General features: G+C 39.3%; 1 protein-coding gene across 1 annotated transcript in view; it reads left to right on the top strand.

Annotated features, from left to right (window-relative positions):
* LOC124713192 (RAB6-interacting golgin) overlaps nucleotides 1-20,221 on the top strand; it is a 59,220-nt gene that overhangs the window by 9,653 nt on the left and 29,346 nt on the right. The window lies entirely within an intron of this gene.

Genomic DNA, 20,221 nt, shown 5'->3' on the forward strand with positions numbered 1-20,221 from the left:
TGAGTTTGAACATGGCGTTATAGTCTGCGCATGGGCAACGGGACACAGTATCTCCGAGGTAGCGATGTAGTGAGGATTTTCCTGTACAACCATTTCATGAGTGTACCGTGATTATCAGGAATCCAGTAAAACATCAAATCTTCGACATTGCCGGAAAAGGTCCCGCAAGAACGGGACCTACAACAACTGAAGAGATTCATTCAGCATGACAGAAGTGCAACCCTTCCGCAGATTTCACTGCTGGGCCATCAACAAGTGTCAGCGTGTGAACCATTCAATGAAACATCATCGAGATGTGGTTTGGTACTGGATGCCCACTCATGTACCCTTGATGGTTTGCATGATGCAAAATTTTATGCCTTGCCTGGGTCCATCAACATTGACATAGGACTGTTGATGACTGGAAACGTGTTGTCTGGCTGGACGAGTCTTGATTCAAATTGTATCGAGCGGGTGGAAGTCTACAGGTATGGAGACAACTTCATGAATTCATGGACACTGCATTTCAGCTGGGGACTGTTGAAGCTGTTGGAGGCTCTGTAATGGTGTGGGGTGTGTGCAGTTGAAATGATATGGGACCCCTGATACGTCTAGATATGCCTCTGACAGGTGACGCGTATGTAAGCATCCTGTCTGATCACCTGCATCCATTCATGTTCGTTGTGCATTCAGACGGATTTGGGCAATTCCAGCAGGACAATGCGACACCCCACATGTCCAGAATTGCTACAGAGTGACTCCAGGAACACACTTCTGAATTTAAACATTTCCGCTGGCCAGCAAACTCCCCAGACATGAAAATTATTGAGCATATTTGGGATACTTTGCAATGTGCTGTTCAGAAGAGACCTCCACCCCCTCGTACTGTTACGGATTTATGGACAGCCCTGCAGGATTCATGGTGTCAGTTCCCTCCAGCACTACTTCAGATATTAGTTGAGTCCATGCCAGTTCGTGTTGCGACACTTTTGCATGCTTGTGGGGGGCCCTATACAATATTAGGCAGGTATACCAGTTTCTTTGGTTCTTCAGTGTATAAATGATGCTTAGAAATATAGGACTTAAAGTTATGTCATCAATCCTTTTTGTTCTGCAGTTAGCTAAAATTTCAGTAGTTTTCTAACTGAAACAACATACTCAATTTTGCAGCTAGAGTACTCATAGTATCAAGGGTTTGTACACTACTGGCCTATGAGTTATGAAAATTTCTAATGTTTATGCACTGTGATGTAATGGCATCTGTTAGAGTAGAGGTTTCTCAAGTGTCCTTCACAAGAAATTGTTGGAATAGTTGTCACATCATCGTGTTTTTTCCCAAAGATAACAACATAATATATCCTGACATCTTGAGAAGAAGCATCAGCTGTTTATCATTTCGTTTTTTGATTGAAAGTGTTTCTGAAGTTCATGACTGGGAGGGCACAGTTTTATTTTTTGTTCACTGTGCACTTTTGCAGATATTTGAAGTCTTCCTAGAACAGCAATAATAATAAAGTATTATATTCCTTGCCAGATCCTGTGCAATAAGGAATTCATTCACAAGTAACAATGGTAGAGCAGTTCCTCGCCCTACTTTTGATATATTTGTTAATTGTTTTATCATTTGAAAAGTCGGAACCCCTCTTTTCGTTGTTGTTTAGCAGACATTCTTGGAGTTGACAATATTAAATTCGTGTTTGTGTAAATATCAGTAATAAGTATTAAATTAATCTAAAATCCTGCACTGTAGTGTAAAAAACTGTAATATAGCTATGTACATTTATATGGACAATGATGGACAATTGGTGTTCTTCATTTCTGCATTTTGTGTCATATAATGCACAAACAGATTTTTATTTTTTTCTCAGAATATTAGCTAATGATGATAATACCTATTAATGTCATTATGCTCCCTAGTTCTGTGGATACAAGAAAATATTTTTTTATAACATAATGCTACTGACATTTACATACATGAATTTAATGCTGTTATCGCCAAGAACATGCTGGTACCGACAACTATGAATACAGATAATCAAGATACACACATGAAACACTAGGGACATTTAACTTAACAGTGTATAACAGTGTATTTAGTATGTCTTACCAATCACACGTGACAGCTTGTTGACTGTAAACAGTTTAATACCATGTGATTCTTGAAATTTTCCTGGCATAAAGAATATTCCATGAAGTTTTGGGATTGCAGCCGGATGATGTTGACTTTTGCCATGATATTTTGGCTGACAGCCCTTCAGCCATCTTCAGATGAGTGTTTGCACTGGAGTTTGCTTGTTCACATCTCTGACTTTATATCAGAAATGGCACAGAGAAGCATGCACAAAGGCAGGCACTATGTGAGCAACCTCTATCGAGTTTATGCACCCTCTTCGAATATTGTTCACCTATGATTAACAGGTGTATGTGTAATGGTGATACTGCATGTGTGCTCTCTATTGGGATGCACACTCACAGAGGTAAAATTGAACTGTCAAAATTGATAAAATTAACTGTCGCTAGACACATCATTAGTCATAAAATGTTTTCTTTCTAAAGAAATGAAGGAAATCGCTGGTTTCCTCGTCTTATCCAGTTGCAAGCTGCTGTCTTGATTAATAACATCTTCCACTAAATGTATTTCCACCAATTCTTTAATAACTGAATCCCAGAAGGATATCATTGAGCCCAAGATTTCCATGGCAAAATAACCAGTGGAATGTCCTGTAGAGATACAGTGCTCGGCTGTAGCTTATCTACTCGGCTACAAAAGGTAATAGTGGTGATCATGTTCAGTGCATCTTTCATGCCCTGTGATGGAACAGAGCTGTGAGGTCTTAATTTTTTTCTGTTCTACCATGGATGTATGGTCTTCCAAAGATAGACAAAGGAGGTCAGCAGTATTGGCATTGCAACATAGGTTTAGCTAAACATCTTGCATCTTTACTGAGACTTTTTGTATTGAACTACTCATGTCATATTCACAACTCTGGTGACTTCATTAATAGTCCGAAGTCACTTCCCTTTCCTCAACCTACTTTTTATTCAACAGTTAACATTTTGAGCAAATTGATGACATAGCTGTGGGTAGTTCTCTCTCCACTCTGGTAGCAAACTATTTTATGGAAGACTGTGAGGAGAGAAAGCACTTGATTCAGCAGAACTTAAACCAAAAGCCTTCTGTCGATATGTGGATGATACTTTTGTAGTGCGGCCCCATGGTTGAAGAACAACTGTCACACTTTTTGTGGCATCTGAATTCAATCCACAAGAATATCGAATTCACTATGAAAGTGGAGAGGGCAGCTGTCTGTCATTTCTGGGCATCGTGGTCAGTCGGAAAGTGAAGGGATCATTGGGGCATTCTGTTTAGCATAAGCCCATGCATACAGGCCTGTATTTGCTGGTGTCTACCCGCCCCCACCCATCACAAACTATGGGTATCATTCGAATGTTGGCGAACTGGGCACAAGCTGAATATTATGTAGACAGCCTTGAAAGGAGCTGCAGTGCTTACAATCTATGTTTAAAGACAATGGGTACTCTCCACATCAAATCAGCACAGCTGTAAAAAACAAGAAATATGACCACCCACAAGATCAAGAGAAGGAGCAGTTCAAGTCCAGGACATTCCTCCCATATGTCAGCAATATTTCGTCAAAATTGGGCAGAATCTTAAGGAAAGTAATCTTCCACGTACCTACAAAGACGTATGCTCTTCTCAGTAGAGATGGGCAAAAAGAAACACGTACCTGTTTCGAAAAAAAATGAAACAATACAATGTAATGTTTTGATACGCTGTTTCGAAACAGTTTGTTTTGTAGTTGTGTAGACCTAACATTATGTCATATTGAATGTCTACTGTATAAATATTTCCGTATAAACACAAATGAGATGTGAGAGTGCTAATTAAATCGCAGAAAGTATGAAACTTTCACTTAGGTGTCTTGACAGTTTTATATTTCCTGCAGCAAATGCGCTGCTTTCGTGTCGTATGACTTTTATACTATTCAACTGGCTGAGGACAGAGTCGGTATGTTTGACATAGCAGATTTTCCCAAACTCGTTTCCCTGTATTGTAGCTCCTAATTTTGATAGTTTTATGAGTGAAAATCTGTATGGGCTCTTGAAAAGGCATATCATGAGATGTAATTTATTGAGATAGCGTTCTGGGAAGCAAGGCACTGAAATAACATTTATGAGTGTGCCACTCACTCTTTTCTGACAGTTAAATTTACCATTGTTTGTCTCACAGAGCAGGCCTGCAAAGTGACTGATCCACACAGATCAAAAAATTGCCATAACAGACTGGAGCATATAACGCAATGGTCAAATATGGCAGTTTTTCATCAAACATTAGGGAGCTGGGTACAGCTCACAATATATGCACCAGATAGAACTGGAAGACATGTTAAAACATTTCAAGGTAACTGAAATGCAGAGATCGGTATGTTTTTTTGAAGTATAAAATCCAGACTAAGATTTAAATAATTCATACAGGCAGGTACAGATTCCAACCTCAAGTTTAGCAGTTACTGTATTAATGGCCTCATTGCTCTAATCTGAGTTTTTAAGTCTCAGACAATGACTTTGTAAACCTTTGCTTAATAAGACAACTTTTGGCAAGGTTACATTTCTTTCACTGCTAATTTCTGTTGTGACTTGCACAAAAGGAGATAGTATTTCACAAGATTTTTCAATACCTGACCGTTGAACAGTTTTGTTTGTAAATCCGCACTGAAGATGACGAGGTTGTAAAGGCTGTTTGATTTTCAAAAGACTGTCAAACATTTCATACAAGGAATTCCATCTCGTAGGACAATCTTGTTTCGGTGTTAAAATAGGGACGCCCATTTGCTTCCGAATATTGTGTAATTTCTCAACTGCTTGAGGACTTCTTTTGAAAAATTCCGTTATTGACTTCACTTTTGCTCTTGTCTCAGTAATTGGTTCAAGGCTTACTTCCACAGTTAAATTCAGTGTATGTGCAAAACAAGGTACATGCCACCATTTGCACATCATCACTGCCTCCACTATATTAGATGTATTATCTGTAGTGCAAGCTATAATTTTATTGGTAATACCCAAAGCTGATATCACATTTTGTAATTCACTGGAAATGTTTTTAGCTGTATGCTTGCTATGGAATTTAAAACTAGATATCAAATATGACTTAAGATTGCAGTTTTCATTAATGAAGTGAGCAGTCACTGCAATATAATTATCATTGTTCACAGATGTCCATCTATCAGTCGTAATGCAGATGTAGGATGTAGCTTGCACTGCAGATCGTACTCGTATTAGGGTGTTGCCGAACACTTGAGAGTAAACTGTTGGAGACAGTTTTTCTACTGGGGATAAATAGTTTTCATTTATAAATAAGTCATTTTTCTAAACTCTTCACTCTCAACTATTCTTTAACAACACGTCTTAACATCTATTCGTCTATTTTGGCTCGTTTGGATGAAGGTACTGCTCTTATTGCAAATCCAGCCACCTCTGTGTACCACACCTACCCAGAACTGAATCGGCAGATTCCTGAACAATTGCTGTGGAAGTTTAACTGGCTTCATCACTTTCCACATTCATAAAAACTGGTTTCAAACGAGTTTCACTTAAATTGACTGTTGGATGCTAATGTCCCAAAAGTCTGTTTAAGCAAGAGGTTGAACTATTAAACGACAACACTGCCGAACGTTTCCTCAGGATTCATCCTCTTAAAATAATCCCACACAGTGCTTCATAACGCCATATCTGAAGACAGTAGAATCACCACGAACGGAACTAGAGGCGGGAGCAAACTGCAGAAAAAATGGATACGCTACTGGGATTCCCACATTCCGTTAGTACGGGAAATATACTCATCCAGCTAATTTCCATGCACTTAAAGAAAATCATTGTGGAGAATAGGCACATTAACTATACTCACAAATAACGTCACGTAATTCGAATATATAACAGGAAAAATTTTTGTCCCTCAAGGTGTTTTGAACCATTACTATATAAATTCACCCCGCTTCCCAGCCCTTCCCGTTCACCAGTACACCACCAGTGATACATCAAGCAGCTTGCTTGCAATTATACCTACATTTAATTTACATGTATGTCTTAAAACTGCCACTCCGCGCCTTTTTTATTCAAGATATTGTATGCTTACTTGCATTTTTCAATATCATTACTGTACGTGAAAAGAGAAGTGTATGTTATAAAAGATGTGTAATTTAACTGAATGATTTTCACACATTTATTATTTTGAATGTGAATAGTGTGCGTTATTTTATTGTTTGGTTAGTGTTTATAAAGTATATATTACGCCATTTCGGAATGGGCTGGACTCGCATTCGGGAGGACGATGGTTCAATCCTGCGTCCGGCCGTCCTGATTTAGGTTTTCCGTGATTTTCCTAAATTGCTCCAGGCAAATGCCGGGATGGTTCCTCTGAAAGGGCACGGCCGACTTCCTTCCCCATCCTTCCCTAATCCGATGAGACCGATGACCACGCTGTCTGGTCTCCTTCCCCAAACCAACCAACTAACAATCGGAATCGGGCAGTCAGCTAGAAATGAAGTTTTATTTTTGGAAGTCTTAAGGTTCATGCTGTTGTTCGTGAAAAAGATTTCGACACTCTTGAAAGTGTTTCATGAAGTGATATGCTATATGTGTTTCAGTATCTGTGCCCGAATCTCATCCGACACAGAGTGGAGTGAAACATCACTGTTTCTATACAATTAGTCCGTTCCACGCTTAAGTGGAGTGAAACAGCGTTATTTTGAAACAACGATACAGTTTTTGTGTCTGGCTCGAGATCGAATCTGGTTCCGTTATTGGAGACAGGGCAGAATGAAACACCACTGTTTTGAAACACAGAACCACAGCCGTTTCGAAACACTGAAACAGTTCCACGTATTGATACACTGTATCGAAACATACAAACAGCAGCCAAGTCTACTTCTCAGTGTGGAAAAGAACAATCTGGGATTGCGAAGGGCTGTGATCTACAGAATACTTTGCCAGTGTGACAAAACCTACGTTGGTCAGACAATGTGCACAGTGCATGGATAAGGTGATTTCTTCAGTTTCTTCAGAAAGAAAACATTTTATGACTAATGATGTGATGTGTCTAGTGACAGTTAATTTTATTAATTTTGATTTTTGAATTTTAACTCCATGAATGTGCATTCTGACAGAGCGTGCATGTAGTATCACCATTACCCATGAGCCTGCACACTGTAGATCGAGCAATATTCAAAGAAGGTACAAAACTCTAGAGGAGTTGCTCGTAGTGCCTGCCTTTGTGATGTGTCTCTGCACCAATTTTTGGTATAAAGTTAATGATGCAAACTACAATCTCCTGTGCAAAACACTCACGTCAAAATAGCTGAATGCTTGCCAGGTGAAATATCATGGCAAGAAGTTGCTATAATCTGCCTGCAATCCTGAAACTTAATGGAATAGTTTAATACCAATGTATGAAACTTGTTCCATTATGTGGCTGTATTGACTGCATGCCTACATTGTCAAGCCACATGAGACGGGAGTGACACAATCAACTGCTTATAAATCTCGAGTGTTGGCTGAGTGGAAAAAGCAGTGGCTGGAAGTGAGTTAACAAGAAGTTGTGGTCAGTCAAACCAACTATTCTGCCATTTGAATAACAGTAACAACACTGAACACTTCATAACTATTCAAATTATCATAAAAATTATAACAATAAAAAATGTTTCCAAATCCTATATAGCTGTATGAAGTTGCTTTATTCGCAGCTACTGTTTTCACATCAGTACGATGCATAAGTACACAATCCTGGATTTTGACAAGTTATCCACATTAAGAGTCAAACCACATTGGTGAGCTATCATAATAAAATTGGGTACACACAAAGGAAACTTGTCAAAATGTACGAAGTATGACTGCTGAATGAGCCAGGACAGATAACAAACACCCTGTAGGATACATTATAAGATCCGGTTGGCAACAACTGTATAAAACAAGTAAGTGTAAAATTATGTATTGTCAGCCTCCATGGGCTGCTTACAACAGATCTGCCTGTTTAGCGGTATGGTGGAAGTACTCACATCTCATGGGATTTTAAATTTTACTTACATTGGCTTTATAAAGCTGTTGTCCTACGAGATGTTATCTGGAATGGCTCATTCAGCTGCTGTGCTTTGTACATTCTTACAAGCATCTGTTGGGTGTATCCAATTTTATTATGACAACTGAGCAATGTGGTTTGACTCTTAACGTGGATAACTTCCCAGAAGCTGGGGCTCCCCATAATTGTCCACCTACATTATGAAAATATGAGCATTACAGACCTGGGGATGAGTCAATACAGCCATGAAACTGGTAGTTCGGAATAAAGCACATTCATAGAGCTAAGCGGCTTTTGGAAACAGCTCATCATTCTTCACTTTTTAATTGTTATAAGTTTTATGATAAGGATGGTTATTGAGAGCTGTTGTTATTCAGTGTCTCTGAGCTGCGGTTGCCTTCTCCAGGCAGTTTTTTCTTATTCTGCCATGGTCCACTCCCTTTGGAACTCCACGAAGGGACAAAGTGGTCCTAATTTGCCTTCTTGTCAGCTACTGCCCAATGATGCATGCACATCTCTTGAGGCAAGAAGACCGACCAATATGCAGTGTTTGTGGCATCACAGTTACAGTGCATCATCTTTTGATGTCCTATGTGTTGTATGCTAATGGGAGGGGAACCTTTGTCCTACTGAGGGACTTCCCCCTATTTTAGGTGGTGATGAAACAACTGCATGACAGTAATTGACATTTTGTGTGGTGTCAGGATGCCTGCCCAGTTTAATTGGACAAAGGTTTTAACCTATTTTATAGTGTCTGGCTCATTCCACTTCCTTCCTGTAATGGTTATAGGCTGTTTCTTCTTTGAGGTTTCATTATGTGGTAAAGCTTGCATTTACATTGTATTGTTTAAAGCAGTCAGATCTATCACCATAGAGTCAATCTACATTCCTGAGAAGGTTTGTGGAACATGACAATTGAATGAATACATGAATCTGGTCCTGTTCAATCTGTGTTCAGTTACTCAGGTTTCTTTCCTTGAAGAAACACCTTGGTGTCAGGTAGTACATATATACCTTTTAAACCTACAGGCAATGACAAGATGATGATGAATACCAGCTTTACCAGTTTGATTCATGCATTTGGTCCTGGAGCAATGCGGTCCTCCGGAAGATAGTTTGACCATTTGTAAATGCAGTTTTGAATCTGTAGTGACAATTGAAAATTTATGCTGGACTGGGTCTTGAAACCAAATTTTCTGCTTCTCACTAGCACTTACCTTGATTATTAGGTTATCTGTGCACACCTGCAGGCCTCACATAATCTTTTGTTGTCAGTGATACTTCCCTACATGATTTCCGAGGTTCTTGCATGGGGTTTATGAGAATAGCATCACTGGGGAGGTCTATGGCTTACTCAGTCTCAGGGGGTCTGTATATGTGAAAACTGTTCAGATATGCTAAAGCTGCAGTGATATGAATTTGTAATGACAGCTGAAAATTTGTGCCAGACTGGGACACAAACCTGCATTTCCTGCTTATCGTGAGCCGTCACCTTAACCATTAGGTGAGTATGCCTCCAAGCCCAACTCAAAATTTCATTGTTACTGATGTTTCTGCCTTTGATTCTCTAATACTACTATTAAAGGTTTTACTTCACGTGGGAACTACACCAATGGGGGAACAGAGTCATTGATGGGCTGTTACTTACCCTGCTTCAAGGTACGTGTACACTGAGGTGACAAAAGTCATGGTTACCTCCTAATATCGTGTCAGACCACCTTTTGCCTGGTGTAACACAGCAATTCGATATTACATGGACCCACCAATTCTTTGGAAGCCCCCCTGCAGAAATATTTGGCCATGCTACCTCTACAGCCATGCTTAATTGCGAAAGTGTTGCAGTACAAGTTTTGTGCACAAACTGACCTCTCAGTTATGTCCCACAAATGTTTAATGAGATTTATGTTGGGTGATCTGGATAGCCAAGTCATTCGCTCAAATTGTACAGGGTGTTCTTCAAGCCAACTGCGAACGGTTGTGGCCTGGTGACATAATGCATTGTTGTCCATAAAAATTCCATTGTTGTTTGGGAACATGAAGTCTGTTAATGGCTGCAGGTGGTCTCCAAGTAGCTGAACATAACCATTTCAGTCAATGATTGGTTCAGTTGGACCAGAGGGTCCAGTCCATTCCATGTAAAGCAGTCCACAGCATTATGGAGCTACCACCAGCTTTCACAGTGCCTTGTCGACAGCTTGGGTCCATGGCTTTGTGGGGTCTGTGTCATACTCAACCCTACCATCAGCTCTTTCCAGCTGAAATTGGGACTGTTCTAACCAGGCCACAGTTTTTCTGTCATCTAGGGTCCAACCAGTATGATACAAGCCCAGAAGAGGCACTTCAGGTGACATCATACTGTAACGAAAGCATTCGCATTGGTCATCTGCTGCCATAGCCCATTAATGTCATATTTCGCCACACTGCCCTAACGGATATGTTCGTTGTATGTCCCAAATCAATTTCTGCTGTTATTTCACAAAGTGTTGCTTGCCCGTTATCACTGACAACTCTACTCAGATGTGCTCTTGGCTGTTAAGTGAAGGCTGTTAGCCACTGCATTGTCCATGATGTGAGGTAATGCCTGAAATTTGGTACTCTCAGCACGCTCTTGACACTGAATCTCGGAATACTGAATTTCCTATTGATTTCTGAAATGGCATGCGTCAGCTCCAACTACCATTTCATATTCAGAGTCTTAAATCCTGTTGTGTGACCATAATCACATTAGAAACCTATTTGCATGAATCACCTGAGTACAAATGACAGCTCCACAAATGCACTGTGCTTCTATACCTCGTGTACGTGATACTGCCGCCATCTGTATGTGTGGATATCACTATTCCATGACTTTTGTCACCCCATTGTAAAAAAATGAATTAAATGCACTAAAATGAAATAGGTGGATCAGTGGGAATGAAATCAAGAAAGTTAAGTTAGACATGGATACAGGCAGATATAGCCTAAAGGTTAAGGTGATTGGTCATGATAATTAAGAAATCTGTTGGTTTATGTCCCTTTCTGGCCCAAATTTTCAATTGACACTACATATTTATTACATTGCAGGTGAAGCATATCTGAACAATTTGCAATTGTATCATTGCATCTCATTTCATCTTCATTTCAAAATAAAATTCTGTCCCAAAGTGAGGAACCACCTTTAGCTAATATACCGCTAGTTATAATTAAACTGAGAGTGTTCCGAGTACTGCAGTGCAGGCTGCATGCAACACAGGATGCTGAAACATTGTAGGTTTGTTCATTAATTGGTGCAGTAATGGCATACACTGAAAAAAATTATAGTTCCACTTTGTGCATCAGTTGAAAATATTGTGCTGTAAGCATCCAAAATGTGGTGTGAATGTAGGGGAAGGGGAGGAACAATGGTGTTTCTGGCACATTTACAATATAGTCACAAGTTACAACATGTTTTCAGTGTGGTTGCCCGACTCAGCAGCATATGCTGCATCTGTAACATGGCACAGTCGACAGTTGCTTGCAGCATACCCAGTGTAATCAGAGTGATATGCTATTATATGCTACCCTTCAGATCAGGAAAAGTCCAGATACATCCCTGATAGACATGATCTTTCAAATATATCCACTACCAGAAGCCACATGGATTTAGGTAAGGGGTTTGGAAGGCCACACTTCTTGAAATTGGCTAGAGATGATGCAATTGTTACCAAAGGTTTCTTGAAGCAAATCTTTCACCTGGCAAGTGACATATAGTATTGCCCCATCTTGCATGAAGATAGTGGACACAGTTGTATTCTTGCCAAGCCAGAATTATGTTTTTCACAAGGAAGTCCTTATAATGTGCAGATATAACTGTACACCTAACAGGCTCATGATGTGTCATCAAAAGAAGAATGGACTAGGAATAAAGGAGCTTGTGAAACCACATCACACAATCCGATAAGCTGACTGCAGTGGATGTACCTGCACAACATGTGGCACAGTAAAACTCCATATACAACTTAGCTGTGCATTCACAGCAGCTTGCAGAGTAAAATGTGCCTTGTCCCTCCTAAGAATATTCTGTGGCTACATGTTTTCCATTTTCATGCATACCAAAAAATGAAGGGCAAAGTCACAGCATTGTAGCCTATCTTGGAGCCTCATTGGTGCACATTCTGAATCTTATAGGATTGCCAGTGTAAACTGTGCTGCAAAATCTTTTGAATTGTTGACAACGGGGGAGAGAGTTCCTGGGACTCAGCTCAAGCACTGGCTGCAGAATGTGAGGCATGTGCTGCATGGTCAGCTATAGCTATAGCAACTTCATCAACAGCTGCCATGAGAATGGACTGCCACCCCCCCCTCTCCCCCCCTCTGTCCCTCTCCCTCCCCCTCCCTCCCCCTCCCCCCCCCCCCCCTGCAGCACTACCCAATTCACCTGTTTCTTCAAATTTCACATCTCATATTCTTTAGCCCATTTACTGACATGGGGCCTCTTCGTAGTTGTTTCTGCTGGCGATGTACGTGCAATGCAGTGCTACTATCGGTGTCATTCTGATAAAACAATTTTACCATAGGAGCATGGTCTTTCTTCTAAATAGCTATTATGTTTTGTTTGGAAAACTTCAAACTTCTTAACCTTTTACCCAATAATCACTTCACAGAAGAAATCAAGTTACAAACAGCATACTGACATCGAGAACAGGGAACATTTCTCACTGCTTACAGCTCTATATTTTCACCTGGTGGTAGAAAGTGGAACTATTATTTTTTTCAGCGCACTCCACGAGCACACAAATTAATGAGCATACCTACACTGTCTCAGCATCGTGCTGCATATACAGCTTGCACTGCAGCACTTGGAACACCTTCAGTTTCATTATAACCACCCGTTATCATCTTGATTGCATCTAAAAGCATGGCCTAGTCAGTGGCTGAGTGCTTTTCTCATATTACTAATTCAGACAATCAAAAACCAGCTTTTAGACTTTTAGTGATTTGTATGGAGAAGACTAAATTTTTACTCCAGCCTTGAGAAAGTATTTAAACACTATGTGGTTGTGTGAAATTGAGAATTCATGCTGGAATATGAAGAACCCAGAACCAGATCACAGTATGCCATGTCATGCCACAATCTTCTAAAGAATTCATCCTTGATGTTTTTCAGGAAATTTAATCTGCTGGTCAACATCTTGTAATTCGAAGTAGACAGTAATGCCTCGTCCTGTTGTAATGACAGGGAAGGATTATACTGTGAAGATAGGTTTTCATTGTCCTCCTTTTATGCACAGGAAACACAACACTATATCCCGACTTGCTTAAACTGGCATAATTTTTCTTACCAGATAGGGCCTTCGGCATTTAATTGGAAGCTAAGTTTCATGTAATGGCTGCATGAAGCGGACTTCTGAGAAGAATGTACAACTTGCTGTGGCTGTGATATAATGTCTGATAATTATTCTCCATAAAACGTTCTGTGAAGCAGTGGTTTAAATGATGAGTTTTCTACAGCAGTACTTAAAATAATTTCATCCATGATAATAATACTTGTTACGTGTATTATGTTCTTAAAATTTCTCTCTCTTCGTTCAATTCTATGGCCATATCCTGTCAGCCAGAGCAGACCATTAAAAGACAGCAGAAAGAAGTCATATTTTAATCCTGTCCTAAAAATTCTTCTCTTTGTCCTCCTCCTCCTTATCATCATCTTCTTATACTTCATTTCATGAAATAATTAATAGAGCCTGTTCTGTCTTCACTGAAGCCATCTGTTCCTCTGTTCCTTCAGAAAATTGGGACTACTATTGTAAATTTTAGGCTGTTTTGGGCTTTGTCTTCTGTGAGAAATTAACCTGATTATCATAGGTTGGCACCTAACAGAGATTCCTAAAGGGTTTGTAAATTTTGAAGTGCCTCTGCAGAATTGCTGCCAGCTCTTATCTTTTCGAACTTAGAAAGTTTTTATCATAGGTTGGCACCTAACAGAGATTCCTAAAGGGTTTGTAAATTTTGAAGTGCCTCTGCAGAATTGCTGCCAGCTCTTATCTTTTCGAACTTAGAAAGTTTTTATCAAACAATTAATGATTTGTGTTTCAGGAAAGTTCTTGGGGAATGTAAATACTTTAGAATTAAAGGCGACTAATCACCGAAAAGCGGAAGCATTGAGTTGTTGATAGGTGTACACAAAAGAAAGAAAACTTGTTAGCTTTCAGAGTTGTGACCCTGCTTCGTGCTGACTAGACTGACAGCTTGGCACTGTCTGTACTGTGAATCTGGCACGATGAGGAGGCATGGTTTTTTTTGTGTGTATTTGTGTGTGTGTGTGTGTGTGTGTGTGTGTGTGTGTGTGTTTTAATCTAGCTCATAGCTAGCAAGTTTTCCTTTTGTATATGCCTGTCAGGAACACTGTGCTTCTGCTTTTCAGTGAGTGGTTTCCTTTAATCATAAAGAATTAACTATTGATGTTATATGTGTTGATCAGAGAGAGAATTCTGTTTGTAGATGCTAAATGCTGTTTGTTATGCCAACATTGAGTTTGCATTGTGTTCTATAGAGGATATCAGTGAATTTGTCATATGCAGTGGATAAGATGTTAACATTTTGTGTAAATTGCAAAGCCTGTAAAGAATTGCCTGAATGAATCCAATCTTGGAGAATGTGTGAGATTCCAAAGTCATGAGGCGCACTCAGGTCAGGCAGTGACTGTTTTGTTGTGCTGTCAGTGAAGATCCTTTAAAATGGAAACATGAAATCAAGTTTCATTAACCTTGTTGCTATCAAAGAGGCAGTTGAGTTCTTACGGAACAGTGTGAGTGTTCCTTTGGAATTGGTGTATTGTGCTATCATGTTCCATTCCATACAGGTGTCTCAGGATGTTTGTAGTGATGAATGAGCAGGGGACTTGACAGTGTGACCACAACATACAAGGGCGACCACAATCATTTCCATATGATTTTTAACAGACCATAAAGCTTCATCTACTTTGTTTGTTCAGTGTGGGACTATAATGAGTGTGGACCAGCCTATACCAGCAGTTTGATGTTGTCTCCTGTGGGGTATGAAGGTGACATGCATGGCATTGCATCAATTTCTATTACGAGAAACCTCAGAGGTCTTAGGCAGTAGTGGCCACTTGACTGCCATTGGACTCACAGGTAAGCTGAGTACCAAACTACAGTGATTTGGGGATGAGTCTCGTTACAGCCAAATGTAGAATTGAAACCTGAAATTGATAGTACTGAGATTTTTGAGGAAAATTTAGGTGTATATCAAAAGGACAGGCAAATGGGAAATGCTGGTGGTGTATTTGACAGAGTAGACAAGAAACTCAGATCCACCAGTATAGAAATTAAAGCTGCTCGTGAGATTTTTTGGGCAAGACTCAATATCAGGAATGGGCATAAAATGATAATTGGACCCTTCTATCGTCCACCAGACTCATCTCCCGATGTAAGCAAAAACTTTAGAGAAAACCTCAGTTCACTTGTACATTAAGTTCCCCCAATCGTATTGTAATCATCAGTGGAGACTTTAATCATCAGTCAGTTGAGAAATTACAGTTTTGTTAGTGGTGAATGTGAAAGACATTCTGTGAAACATTACGAAATATCATTCTCTGAGAACTGCCTAGAACAGATATCTAGGAACCCCATTCATGATGGATATATATTGGATCTAATGGCAACCTGACTTCTTTGAGGATGTCTACATTGAAATTAGTATCAGTAACAATGAAGCAGCTGTGGCAGCAATGATTACCAAAGTACAAAGGACAACTACAACAAGCAGAAAGATACTACATAAAAAGTCAGTAGTGTCATATCTCTAAGAAGAACTTGAAACTTTCAGTGCAGGAGTGTGTAGAGGAACTGTGGTTCAAATTTGAAAGAATAGTTGACCATGCACTGGATAGATATATGCCCAGTAGAAAAGTTCATAGTGGGAGGGAAACTCCATGGTGTACAGTCACTTGTAAAGAAACTTCTGAAGAAACAGAGGTTACTGGATAAGGTGTAAAACAAAGCATAGGACTATAGGTAGAGAGATACTGAATGAAATGCATTTGGCTGTTAAGAGAGTAGTGCACGATGCCTTCAGAGTATTGCCAAATGATCTTTCATAAAACCCAAAGAAATTTTGCTCATATGTAAAGGCTGTTAGTGGAGCCAGAGTTAGTGTCCAGACCCTAGTGAATGAGACTGGAACTGAAGTTGAGGGTAGCAAAGCAAAAGCTGAAATGCTTAACTCCATTTTTAAATGTTCCTTTACAAGAGAAAACCCAGGAAAACTGCCCTAATTTAATCCCTCTACCACTGAAAAGATGAATGAAATAACTATTAGTGTCAGTTGTGTTGAGAAACAGCTGAAATCATTAAAACTAACAAAGCTCCAGGGCCCAATGGAATCCCTGTCAAATTCTATATTGCATTTGCAGCTGAGTCAGCCCCTCTTCCAACTATAATCTATCATAGATCCCTTGAACAAAAAACCGTACCCAGCTCTTGCAAAACAGTACAGGTCACACCCGTCTACTAGTAGGGTATTAGAAGTTATCCATAAAACTACCGATGAATATCCTTGACATCAATTTGTTGTAGAATCTGAGCTCAATTGTAATAAGGTACTTTGAAAACAGAATTACCTCCTCAATGCCAACCAGCATTGATTCTGAAAAGACTGATCGTGTGAAACTTAACTAACACCTTTCTTCTCACATGACATACTGAAAGTGTTGGATTGAGGTAGTCTGGGAAGTGCAGTATTTCTTGATTTCCAAAAAGCGTTTGACTCAGTACCACACCTATGCTTTATGTCAAAATTCAATCATATGGAGTATCAAGTGAAATTTTTGTGAATTGCAGACTTTTTGTTAGGAAGGACGCAGCATGTTATTTTGTATGGAGAGTCATCATCAGATGTAGACGTAACTTGGGGTGTACCCCAGGGAAGTGTGTGGAGGACATTGCTGTTCGTGTTGTATATCACTGATCTTGCTGACAATATTACTAGCAACAACAGGCTTTTTGCAGACGATGCAGTTATCTGTAATGATGTACTGTCTGAAAGAAACTGCATAAATATTTTTTGAAAGAAGCTGCATAAACATTCAGTCAGATCTCAGTAAGATGTCAAAGTGGTGCAAAGATTGACAACTTGCTTTAAATGTTGAGAAATGTAAAACTGTGCATTTCACGAAATGAAAAAAACATAATAACCTATGACTATAATATAAATGAGTCATCATTGGAATCGGCGAACTCATAAAAATACTTGGGTGTAACACTTTGTAGGGATATGAAATGGAATGGTCACATAGGCTCAGTTGTGGGTAAAGCAGGTGGTAGACTGTGGTTTATTGGTAGAATATGGGGAAGTGCAATCAGTCTACAGAGGAGATTGCTTACAAATCACTTGTTTGACTGGTTCTAAAATATTGCTCAAGTGTGTGGGACCCATACCAAATAGGACTAACAGGGATATTGAATGTATACAGAGAAGAGCAGCACAAATGGTCACAGGTTTGTTAATCTGTGAAAGAGCGCCACAGAGATACTAAAGAAACGTAACTGGAAGGCTCTTGCAGATACACGTTAACTATCTCAAGAAAATGTATTAACGAAGTTTTAAGAACTGGCTGTAAATGATATCACTAGAAATATACTATAATCCCCTAAATATCGCTCACTTAGGGAATGTGAGTATAAGATTAGAATAATTACATTCACAGAGGCTTTCAAATGATCTTTCTTCCTGCAGACCATACATGAATGGAACAGGAAGAAACCCTAATAACTGGAACAATGGGACTTGCCCTCTGCAGTGCACATCACAGTCGTTTGCAGAGTATAGATGTAGATGTAGATTCTGGTTGGGTTTGATGTGATTGCTCTTTCTTACCTCTTAGTTGCTCAGCCGTGGTCTTGAATGCGGCTATGAAAGACTTTTGTATCCTCCTTGCTTGATTATTGCTGTAAGGAAATGAAATACTTTTTGTATATATAATCTGTATATTGTCCATCAGCATATACAACATCCATGAGCTGCTGTCAGGTCCTGCATGTTCAACCTTAACTGTTTTTATCAGACTATGAACTAACTGTTCATGTTATGTGTGTTGATCAGAGAGAGAATTCTGTTTGTCCAACAAGAAATGTCGATATACAAGTCTGTCCAATGAGTGAATGAATGACATGGCATTTGTTTGAATGAAAATCACAAATATTGTCAAGAAATACACATTCTCTGAGGTCTGTGCTTCTGCAAATTAGGCTGGTGATATGAATTTTTATAGTTGTGTCCATACAAGTACTTCCTCTTGTGAAATTTATTGCGATCACCATCCCATACTGAACATGTGTGTCATCCCTTGCCATCTTTCTCCTAATGAAAATAAAATAACATTTCCACAATATTTCTGCTCAACTCTGTAACTGATCTTACGTGTTTTCATTTGTGAGTATGTTTTGATACACCACACTATACTACAATTATTGCTGTCCAAATGATGGCTGTGTACCTTTTAGATGCTGTTGTGGTAAACACAATTGAACAGTGTAGTCGATAAACATGTTGTGTGATATTTTGAGATACCTTTTGATAAGCCTTTTAGTCTACTCCAGTGTACTATGAGAAAGCTGAAATGCAGCTGATGCATCAGATGTTACAGCTTGGAGTACTGCCACTCCTTAAGGCAACTGTACTCCATATTTCAGTTGCATAAGACTTGATCATGTTGAAGCCCTCTTTGGAGAGTGATGGGGACCACCATTTCCCCAGCCTGCAGGTTTGCCTAATGACTTGTCCCTCTAACATATTGGTATAAGGTTAGTTGTAACCTATGTTTTGTGATTCTCTGTGTACATCATGTATCTATTTGTACTGAAGAAAAATGCAAGTCTGAAAGCTTAACTGTTAAGCTTCTTGTTTACATACGAATTGCAGGTTAACACTTCCCACACACAGGGTACAGTTTCTTTAGTCATATCTTCATTACAGATGAATTGCAAGTTAACACTTACACACACACAGGCTATAGTTGTCTTTAATCATATCATTGTTAATACTGTAGTTTCAGTATAAAATCTCACCTATGCAGATTTTTAGTCTTATAGTTGTTTTCTGGCATACATATTCCCACAGTTCTTGAGGTATGCAAATATGATGATGTGTGCTGAAGAATGTGAGGTCTCTCCCTCCCTCCCTACCACATCCACCTACCCTCCCTAAAGCTCATTTTCTTTCTTATCCCTTTAGGACATTACCCAGATAAACTCACATACTTCACTCTTTCTCAGTTGGCTAAAGAATTGTCTTTGGTGCAAAGGATATTCTTATGACATTTAACTTGCTGCTATTCTCCAGCTTCTTAATTTTGTTACTTGTTCCATATGTCTGTGCTAGGAAGCAATACTTGTTACTTTTAAAGGATTGTCCATTGGAGATGCAGCAGCTTTCTAGAGAAACTGTAAATCATAATGTCATAGACCCTTAGGGTTGGCAGAAAATTTGATTAATAGGAAAGTAACTTCACTCATTAGACTGTGTCAAATTAATCTGGGTAGATCAATGTTCTTTGTGATTTAGTAAATGTTTTTATACTTACATATCTGTGCCACTACAGCAGTAATGTTATTTTCAAGCTTTAATGAATATGGAACATTGTTCTCAGTCATGTTTACAACAACAGTTATGTATTAAAATGACAGATGTACAATTATATACGCACACAAAGGGTGACACTGTAGATTTATGAATATAGGAGAACACACTTCAAGATAGAAAGCAGCTGAAATCAGCTGATCATAGTATAAATGACAGTGATTGTATAATAGCCGTGATGGAAAATGGAAATGTCTTTCAATAAATTTATGGCTGTGGCACCCAACATGGAGAAAACTGATTGTCTTAAGACTTGTCTATGTGTCATGAGAAGCTCACTGAGCAAAATATTAGACAGCCGTTAACAGACCGCACCGATTGCCTTGGATGTACAGCCGGTACCAGGCACGCTCACTGTGAACGTAAGTCATGGCATAAGTGGTGTGTATGTGTCTGTTGGTTTTATGGAATCAGTGCAACAAACTGGGTAGACATAGATACGTTACAGAATTTCTGAAAGGAGCAGTTGTGTTTGGATGCATCTGTGACTGCATCATGAATGAAGTTGCCTGATTTGTTGGTGTATCAACATGG

Source organism: Schistocerca piceifrons, chromosome 1, assembly GCF_021461385.2.
Source record: "Schistocerca piceifrons isolate TAMUIC-IGC-003096 chromosome 1, iqSchPice1.1, whole genome shotgun sequence".
In the NCBI taxonomy this organism is placed as follows: domain Eukaryota; kingdom Metazoa; phylum Arthropoda; class Insecta; order Orthoptera; family Acrididae; genus Schistocerca; species Schistocerca piceifrons.